Here is an 11,036-nt window from a genome sequence, read left to right as displayed (position 1 = left end):
TACAAGTGGTGCTCAGGGCAAAGTTTATAGCTATAAGAGTTTATATTTAAAATAACAACCTAGGGGATCCCTGGGTGGCTCAGCGGTTTAGCGCCTGCCTTCGGCCCAGGGCGTGGTCCTGGGGTCCCAGGATCGAGTCCCACATTGGGCTCCCTGCATGGAGCCTGCATCTCCCTCTGCTTGTGTCTCTGCCTCTCTCTCTCTCCTTCTCTGTGTCTCTCATGAATAAATAAATAAAATATTTAAAAAATTAAAAAATTAAAAAATAAAAATAACAACCTAACAAATCAACAACTTAACTTTACAACTTAAGGAAATAGAAAAAAGGACAAACTAAGGGCAAAGCTAGCAGAAAGAAGGAAATAATAAAGATTAGGACAATTAAGTGAAGTGGGATAGAGTTACCAGTAGAGAAAATCTTGAAGCCAAAAATTATTTCTTTAAAAAGATCAACAAAGTAGATAAACTTTTATCTAGTTGGATTAAGAAAATAATTCAAATTGCTAAAACTAGAAATGAAGTGAGGACATTACTACGGACTCTGCAGAAATACAAGGATTATTGGAGAGTACTCTAAATTATATGCCAAATAATTAGATAGCCAAGACTTAATCATAAAGAAATAGAAAATCTGGGTAGACTCATAACTAGTCTATAGCTAGTAAGGAAATTGACTCAGTAATTTAAAAATCTCCCAACAAAGAAAGACCTAGACCTGATGGATTCATTGGCGAATCAAACCAAATATTGGAAGAATTAATACAAATCTCTCTTAGATTTTTCTAACAAATGAAAGAAGAGGGAATGTTTCCTAACTTAGTCTATGAGGCCAGTATAACCCTGTTACCAAAGCCAGTCAAAAGCACTAGAAGAAAGAGGACTACAGAACAGTATCCCTTTTGAACATTGGTGCAGAAATCTTCAGCAAAATACTAAACAACAGCTCAGTATATTAAGATTGTATACGATGAACAAACAGGACTTATTCCTGGAATGCAAGGATGGTTTAACATAAAATTGACCAATGTAATCTGTCTTGTCAAGAAAATGAAGAGAAGAAAGAAAAAATAAAATGAAGAGAAAAACCCGTATGATCATCTCAGTTGGTGTGGAAAAAGCATTTGACACACACAAAAAAAACATTTAACAAACATAGGAATAAAGAGAAACTATCTCCACATAATAAAAGCTGTATATGAAGAAAAGAGATATCCAGATGGTCCAAAAACATGAGAATGTGCTCACCCTCATGAGTTATCAGAGAAAGAAATATTGAAACCATAAAATAATACACCCCCCGCCAACACACACCTGCCAAAATGGCCAAATATCTTATAGTACCAGGTGTTATTTGCTAAACTGTGGAGCAATTAGAACTTTTATGTGTGTTGGTGAAAATATAGTTTGGTACATCCAGTTTGGGAAACTTGCAATGTCCACTAAAGGTAAGCATATACATACCCAATGACACAGAAGTTCCATTTCTATTTACTTGCCAAGCAGAAATGTATACATGTGTTCACCCTAACATGAGCAAGGAAGTTCCTAGCAGTATAACGGATACATAAGAAGTGGTACATTCATGTGATTGGAGACTATACAGCAATGAAAAAGTTGCATTGCTAGACACAGAAACGTGTTGGAACCTGACAAACATAACATTGAGAGGAAAAAAGCCAGACATAAAAGAAAATGCTTTATAATTGTTAAAACCTTACAAACAGGCCATACTAATCTGTATTGGCAGAGGTTGGAATACTGACTACCCCCGTGGGATAGGGATTAGTGACAAGAGGATACAAGCCATGTAGGTATTTTTCTATTTATTGATCTGGGTGAGTGTATACATTTATTTATATAATTGTGATTTGTTCATTTTTATGTATATTATGCCTCAAATAATTTAAAAAATAAAGATGTACATGATGATTTTGGTATAGACTGTGAAATGATAACCACAATAAAATAACATATATATATTGTCCTTTAGTTACCATTTTCTTCGTGTGTGTGTTGAATACATTCTAAGATCTCAGCAAATTCCAAGATACAGAATTATTAACTATAGTCACTATGTGTATGTTAGATCTTAGATTGCTAGAACTTATTTAGCTTATAACTGAAAGTTTGTATCTTTTGACCATCATGTCCCTGTTCCCACCAGCCTCTGGCAACCACCTAACCATTATATTCTCTGTTTCAATGAGTTTGGCTTTTTTAGATTCCAGATAAAAAAGAAATCATACAATATTTGTTTTTCTGTTACTTATTTTTAAAAAAGATTTTATTTATCGGATATCTGGGTGGCTCAGTGGTTGAGCATCTGCCTTTGGCTCAGGGCATGATCCCGGGGTCCTGGGATTGAGTCCCATATCGGGCTCCCTGTGGGGAGTACATGTGGGTAAGTCTACCATGGATTTTACTCTATCTCCCGCCACTATCATCTCCAACTGGGACAGATGAAATAGCCTCCTGAATGGTCTTCCCATTTCCCATCTTGTCCGTATTCAATCTGTTCTCCAGAGAGTGATAATTAGAAGATAAATCAGCTTAAATGTAATGCCCCTGCTCAGAAATTTCTGGGGGCTTTCACATTTGAAAGTCCCATGCCCTACCTTGGAATAATAATCCTAATCATCCTGGCCTTCTTGCTGTTCCTCAAACACACAAAACTTCCATCTCCCAAACCAAGGCTTTTGCATTTGCTGTTCTATCAGGATTGCTCTTGCTTTATATACTCTTGTAACTAGATTATCCTATAGATATTCCTATAGCTGTTTTTTCAGGTCTCCACTCAATATCCCCTCTTCAAAAAGCCCAGAGCACCCTAAAACAAATGTGTCTACACCTGTCAACTTCTAGTCCCTTGGTCTTCTCACTTTTTTTTTTTTTTTAAGATTTTATTTATTGATTCAAGAGAGACACAGAGAGGCAGACAGAAACAGGCTCCATGCAGGGAGCCTGATTTGGGACTCGATCCCTTGACTCAGGGGTCACACCCTGAGCGAAAGGCAGACGCTCAACCACCGAGCCATCCAGGTGTCCCTCTTCTCACTTTTTTTTTTTTCTTCTCACTTTTCTTAATAATACTTGTCACCACCTAACATTATTTATTCATTTACTTATTTACTTCATGTCCTTCTATTAAAATGTAAACATGGCTGCTGGAAACTAGCGCTCTTGTTCACAATTGTTCTACTGGTGTCCAGCAGTGCATGGTTCAGATTGGGCATTCAATGGATGAATACATTTTTAGCAACAAAAGACAAAAACTAATCAGAATAGAAGCCAGAAAGAAACTGGATCCTATATAGATAGATATTGCTATGGATTGAACTGTGTGTCCCTCCAAAATTAGACATTGAAGCTCTGACCACCCAATGTGACTATATTTGGGAATGGTGCTTTTAGAAGATAAAAAGGTTAAAAGAAGTCATAAGGCTCTTAGCCTTATAGGACTGGTGGCCTTATAAGAGGTCTGTCTCTGTCTCACTCCCTCTCCTCTGCCATGTGAGGACAACGTGAGAAGGGAGTATCTGCAAGCTAGGAAGAGAGCCTTCATCAGAGCCCCCAAATGCTAATATCAGACTTTCAGCCTCCAGAACTATGGGAAAACAAATCTCTGTTATACCAGCCTATGGTATTTTGTTGATTCTGAGCATTATTCCATAGTATGGATGTACTCTTTACTCATTTTTTTAAAGATTTTATTTATTTGTGGGGGGAGAGGGGAGAGAGAGAGAGAGAATGAGCAGGAGGAAGGGCAGCAGGAGAAGCAGACTCCCCACAAGCAGGGAGCCGGACATGGGGCTCAATCCCAGGACCCAAGATCATGACCTGAGCTGAAGGCAGACACTTGACCAACTGAGAGACCTAGGCGCCCCTACCCATTTTTAATTGGGTTATCATTAGTGTTAAGTTACAGTACATATCGGTCTCTGTTGGATATGTTTTGCTGCTATTCTCTCTTGGTCTGTGACTCATTTTTTATTGGTATATTTTGAACAAAGTTTTTAATTTGGATAAAGTCTAATTTATCAATTTTTATTTTATTTCTTTTTGTTGCTGAGCATTATTCCATAGTATGGATGTACCTTTTACTCATTTTTTTAAAAAAGGTTTTATTTATTTATTTATTTATTTATTTGACAGCACAAGCAGGGGGAGCAGCAGGCAGAGGGAACGGGAGAAGCAGGCTCCCCTTGGAACAGTGGGCCCAACTAAGGGCTCAATCTTAGGACCCTGAAATCATGACCTGAGCTGAAGGCAGAAGCTTAACTGACTGACCCACCCAAGTGTTCCATCTGTGACTACATTTAGCATAATGCCCTCAAAATTTTTCCATGTTGTTGCAAATGGCAGGATTTCCATTTAAAGGCTGAATAGTCCATTGTATATATACAACACAGTTTGTTTACCCAGTCAGCAGTTGAGAGACATTTAGGTTGTTCCCATGTCTCGGCAATTGTGAATAATGCTGAACATGGGGGTACGGCTGTCTTTTAAGATAGTGGTTTTGATTCTTGTGGATATATAACCAGAAGTAGGATTGTTGGGTCATATGGTAATTCTATTTTTAATGTATTGAGGAACTTCCATATTGTTTTTAATAATGGCTGTGTCAATTTACATTCTCATCAATAGTGCATGTTTTCCTTCTCTCCACATGCTAGCCAACACCTCTTGTCTTTATGATAATACTCATTCTAAGAGGTGTGACCTGACAGTGTATTTTTGATTTGCATTTCCTTGATTAGTGATGTTGAGCACCTTTTCTTTTTTTTTAAATTCTTTTTTTAAAATTTTTATTTATTTATGATAGTCAGAGAGAGAGAGAGAGGCAGAGACACAGGCAGAGGGAGAAGCAGGCTCTATGCACCGGGAGCCCGATGTGGGATTCGATCCCGGGGCTCCAGGATCGCGCCCTGGGCCAAAGGCAGGCGCCAAACCGCTGTGCCACCCAGGGATCCCTTGAGCACCTTTTCACTTCAGCCATTTATAAATCTTTTTTGGAAAAATATCTTCAAGTCCTTTGCATATTTTTAGATCAACTTTTTCTTCTTTTTGCTATTGATTTGTATTAGTTTCTTACATATTTTGAGATTAACCCCTTATTAGATATATGCTTTGCAAATATTTTCCCCCATTCTGGGTTACTTTTTCATTTTATTGTTTCCTTTGCTGTGCAGAAGCTTTTTAATCTGATGTATTTTCACTTTTATTTTATTTTTTTAAAGATTTTATTTATTTATTCATAAGAATACAGAGAGGAGAGAGAGAGGCAGAGACACAGGCAGAGGGAGAAGCAGGCCCCACGCGGGGAGCCCGACGTGGGACTCGATCCAGGGTCTCCAGGATCACACCCCCGGCAGCAGGCGGCGCTAAACCGCTGAGCCACCGGGGCTGCCTGATGTATTTTCACTTTTATTGTGTGAATAGCAGGAACCTGGGTGACTCAGTGGTTGAGCATGTCTTTGGCTCAGGTCATGATCTCAGGGTCCTGGGATTGAGTTCCACATCAGGCTTCCTAAAGGAAGCCTGCTTCTCCCCTGCCTATGTCTCTGCCTCTCTCTGTGTGTCTCTCATGAATAAATAAATGAAATGTTTAAGAACAAATCCCAATAGCAGGGGATTCAGAGAGCTTCCAGGTTGGCAAACCTGTGTAGTGGGAGGGTGGAACACACCAACTCCACAGGGACAAAAGATCCTGTGCTTAGGACCCTCCCAGACCTCTCCCTATGTATTCTTTCATCCAGCTGTTCATTTGTATCCTTTATCATCATATCCTTTAATAAACTGATAAATGTATTTCCCTGAGTTCCTGTGAGCTGCTTGAGCAAAGTAATGGAAACCGAGGAGGGGATAGTGAGAACCTCCAATTTGTAGCAAATTGGTTGGAAGTTGGTATTCTGGGAGTTCACTACTTGCAATTGACATCTGAAGTAGGGTGTTAGCAGTCTTGTGGGACTGAGTTCTTAATGTGGAATCTCACATTATCTCCAGGTAAATGGTGTTTGAATTGAGTTAAATCGTGGGACACTAGCTGGTGTCTCAGAACTACTTGTGGAGGAAAGCTCACACACATATTTAGCGATCAGTAGATGAGTGTTCATGTAAGATGTAAAGGAGACACAGAAGGGAAGAATTGCATTTTCCCCCACCTGGAAGGAAGACTGGATTAAGGTTTTTCCTTAGGTAAAGATTATGAATTTGGGGTGCTTGGGTAGCTCAGTTAAGTGTCTGCCTTCAGGTCAAGTCATAATCCCAGGGTCCTGGGATCCAGCCCTGCATTGGGATCCTCAGTGGGAAGCCTATTTCTCCCTCTCCTTCCCACTCATACTCTCTCTCCCTATCTCTTGTCACTATCTCTGTCTCACTGTCTCAAATAAATAAGTAAAATCCTTAAAAGATTATGGATTTAATAAATTAAGAAATGTTTCATGTAACTACTTATCCCTTTTTGAATTTGAATTCTTTCTGGGCAAACTCTGCTTAAATATTAAAAAAAAATGATGGCATCTTCATTCAGATCTCCTTAGGCGAGTCAAACATTTAATCCTTTCATGAAATTTAGTTTTATAGGTTTAGAAAGTATAAAAACTGTTTACTCAGTAATTTACATTCCTTGTTCACAATTCAAAATTGATGTGAAGTTAACAAAAGGATATCCATTTTGGGATTTTCCTATATTTTTAGTATGAAAAATTTATACATATACAAAGGTTATAACATCCATGAAATATTAATGTATTGTCATGTTAACTTTCTATTTCCTATACCTTTTGTAGTATAACTTGACAGTGTTATAAACATCATTATAATACATCTCCTAAAAAAAGACTATCTCCTACTTACCCAGAATGTCATATAATCACATATAACAAAATTGATAATAATTACCTCTTCTAATGTCAACCCATATTCAAATTCTTGTGATTTTCCCCAAAATGTCTTTTAACTACTTATTTTCAAAATGGTATCCAGTCTAGGTTTGTGCATTTATTATGACTAATTGCTTTTAATTAACTAATTTTATTTTTTTAATAAAGATTTTATTTATTTATTCATGAGAGACACACAGAGAGAGAGAGAGAGAGGGGGGCACAGAGACATAGGCAGAGTGAGAAGCAGGATCCATGCAGGGAGCCCAATGTGGGACTCGATCTCAGGACTCCAGGATCACGCCCTGAGCCAAAGGCAGATGCCCAACTGCTGAGCCACCCAGGCATCCCAATAGTCAAAAAATCTTGAAAAAAGTAGGACTCATATTTTCCAATTTGAGAATTTACTATATACCAAAGGTTATGGGATGCATTGAAAGCAGTGCCAAGGAGGAAGCTTATGGCCATAAATGCTGTTAGGAAGAAAATTCTCAAATCAACAACCTAACTTTATACCTCAAGGAACTACGTAAAAAAGAATGAACAAACCCCAAAGATAGCAGAAGGTAGAAAATAATAAAGAATAGAGCAGAGATAAACAAGAGATAAACATAGTAGAGAATATAAAAACAATAGGAAAAAAATCAGTGAAACCAAGAGTTGGTTCTTCAGAAAGATCAAAGTGAGAAAACGTTAGCTAGATTGACTAAGAAAAAGGAGAGAAGACTGACTTAACTAAAATCAGAAATGAAAGAACTATAAACAATTGTATGCCAACAAATGGGGTAACCTAATGAAATCCTGCCCTAATAGAAAATCTAAACAGACTTATACCAGTACAGAGATTGAATCCGTAATTAAAAACAAACAGACATGTTCAACATCACTCATCATTGGGGAAATAAAAACTATAATGAGATATCCCCTCACACCTGTCAGTTGGCTAAAATTAACACAGGAAACAGGAGGTGTTGGCAATGATGTGAAGAAAGGAGAACCCTCTCACACTGTTGATGGGAATGCAAACTGGTGCAGCCACTGTGGAAAACAGTATGGAGGTTCCTCAAAAGTTAAAAATAGAACTACCCTGTGATCTAACAATTGCACTACTAGGTATTTACCTAAAGGATACAAACATACTAATTCAAAGGGATACATGCATCCCAATGTTTATAGTAGCATTATCAGCAATAGCCAAAATATGGAAAGGGCTCAAATGTCCATCAACTGATGAATGGATAAAGATGTGAGATATATATCTATAGAGATAAATATATATAAATGGAATATTACTCAACCATAAAAAGAATGAAGTCTTGCCATTTGCAGTGATGTGGGTAGAGCTAGAGAGTATTATGCTAAGTGAAATACATCAGAGAAAGACATACCATATGATTTAATCATATATGGAATTTAAGATACAAAACAAAGGAACATAGGGAGGAAAAGAAGGAAAACCAAAAAATAGACTCTTAACTATAGAGAACAAACTGACGGTTACCAGAGGGGATGTGGTTGGGGGTGGATGGGTTAAATAGGTGGTAGGTATTAAGGAGGGCACTTGTGATGAGCCCTGGGTGTTGTATATACACGTTGAATCACTAAATTCTACACTGAAACTAATATTACTGTATGTTAAATAAGTGGAATTTATTTTTAAAAGATTTTATTTATTTATTCATGAGAGATACAGAGAGAGGCAGAGACATAGGCAGAGGGAGAAGCAGGCTCCTCATAGGGAGCCTGATGCAGGACTCAATCCCAGGACCCCAGGATCACAACCTGAGCCAAAGGCAGACTCTCAACCACTGAGCCACCCAGGTGCCCCAATTAAGTGGAATTTAGAAACTTAGAAAGAAAAAAAATATCCTGTTAAACAACACCAGTTCGCCTCACATTCTTCCAAAACTTTCAAGAGAAAGGAACACTCCCAAACTTACTCTGTGAGGCCATCATTACCCTGATACCACAGCCAGACAAATCCAGTGAAAGAGAAAACCACAGCTCAATGTTCCTGATGCATATTGAGGCAGAAATTCTCAAAAAAATAGTAGGAAACTGAATTCAACAGCACACGGAAAGGATTGTACACCATGACAAAATGGGATTCGTTTCTGGAATGCAACGGTGATGCAATATATAAAAATCAAGCAATGCAATACACATTAGCCGAATGAAGGGGGGAAAAAACACATGATTATCTCAGTGTAGAAACACAATGTAATAGTTTTCATAACAAAATACTCAAAAAACCAGGAGTAGAAAGAAACTGCCTCACCATAATAAAGGCCATATATGTTAGTCTATAGCTAACCTCATACTCAGTGATGAAAAACTGAAAACACTGGTTTTGTTGCATCCATAAGTTTGATATGTTCTGTTTTTTATTTTCACTTATCAAGATATTTTTTAATTTCCCTTTTAATTTCTTTGTTGTCCCATTGGCTACTTAAGTGTGTGTTAATTCCCATATGTTTGCGTATTTTCTAGTTTCCTTCTAGTTTTGTTCCTTTGTTATCAGAAAAGACACTCTCATTTCAATCTTTTAAATTTTATTAATAGTTGATTTGGGTCAAACATGGTCTATCTTGGAAGATGTTCCATGTGTATTTGAGAAGTATCCTGCTGTTGTGTGTGGAATACACAACATGTATGTCTCCTAGGTCTAGTTTGTTTAGAGTGTTGCTCAAGCCCTCTGTTTCCTTATTGATCTTCTGTGTTTTTTCTATCCATTATTGAAAGTAGAGTATTGTTATTATATTTTAGTAGTAATCAAAGCAATAAAACTTAGACTGTGCATTCTGTCCTGCTGTTTGTGGGCAGCAGTTTAATTCCCAGTTTAGTTCTCTAAGGCTTTGCTTACACTGCTTTGTGTCCTTCTCATGTATGCGTGATTCGGGTTTAGGCTAAACTTTGTACTGGTTTGTATGCAAAATTAGGGAATCTCTTTTTCAGAATGTTTCCCCTCAAGAGTTCTTCCGTTACTTTCGAATTTGGTAGTGTTTCTTGCCATGATTCTTGCAGCAAGAAATACGTCAGGGCTTTTACAGCCCATTTTTTTGCCCCAATATTACTGGGACCCTCCCTTGTGGCAAGGTTGTGAGTGATAGAGAAAACAAGAAACTCACCCTAGTGTAGTTTACTTTTTAAGGTTTTCACTCCTCTCCACAGGCCTCTGTTTTAACTTATTTTTTTTAAAGTAGGCTCCACACCCAACATGGGACTTGAACTCACAACCTTGAGGTTCAGAGTCATATGCTTTATCTAATGAGCCAGCCAGGCCCCCCTTCACAGTCCTCTTTTGTCTACTCTTAATTACTGACCTCAAGTGTTTGGGTTTTTTTATTTTGTCAAGCATTTTTAGTTGATATCAGTAAAAGAGGAAGTTGACTATAAGGGATTTACAGCACAATAATGGAACTAGAACTTCTTCAATTAAGGAGTTATTTAATGGCGAAATTATTTTTCATTTCTTTTCTCTTGTATCATTGTGGCCTCATTGCTTTTTATTGTTTATATTTATCACAGTCATTTTTTTAAATTTTTATTTATTTATGATTGTCACACACACACAGGGAGAGAGAGAGAGAGAGAGAGGCAGAGACACAGGCAGAGGGAGAAGCAGGCTCCATGCACCGGGAGCCTGACGTGGGATTCGATCCCGGGTCTCCAGGATCGCGCCCTGGGCCAAAGGCAGGCGCCAAACCGCTGTGCCACCCAGGGATCCCACCAAATGACTTTTTTAGCTTTCTTACATTGTTGGCCTTGCTGATTTTCATAAGAAGGCTTAGGCAGTTGCTTCCCTGTGGGCTATACAGCAATTTTCCAGTTCTATGACTCAGAAAGAGCAAGAGAAGGAAGGGTTCTCCTCTTCCATCCCAAGTTTGGCACAGAGTCTGCAAAACTGGTAATTCAGAAACACCTGAAGGCACGGAGTCTGCGTTCAGAACATAAACCGTGCATCGCAAATACAGGACCAGCTTTACGTTCATTAACTGCTCCGAACAAAAATTAGTCATCCTTCCCAACAAGGTGGCCCCTTCACTTTGCCGAAGGTGCCGACCCCCAGCGTGTCCCCCAGGATGTAGTGGCTATCACAGTCATTTTTATACTACTATTTTCATAGTGTTTGCCAGTCACGTTTTTGTAATTCTT

Source organism: Vulpes lagopus, chromosome 2, assembly GCF_018345385.1.
Source record: "Vulpes lagopus strain Blue_001 chromosome 2, ASM1834538v1, whole genome shotgun sequence".
Lineage (NCBI taxonomy): Eukaryota > Metazoa > Chordata > Mammalia > Carnivora > Canidae > Vulpes > Vulpes lagopus.
This window is presented reverse-complemented; position numbering follows the sequence as displayed.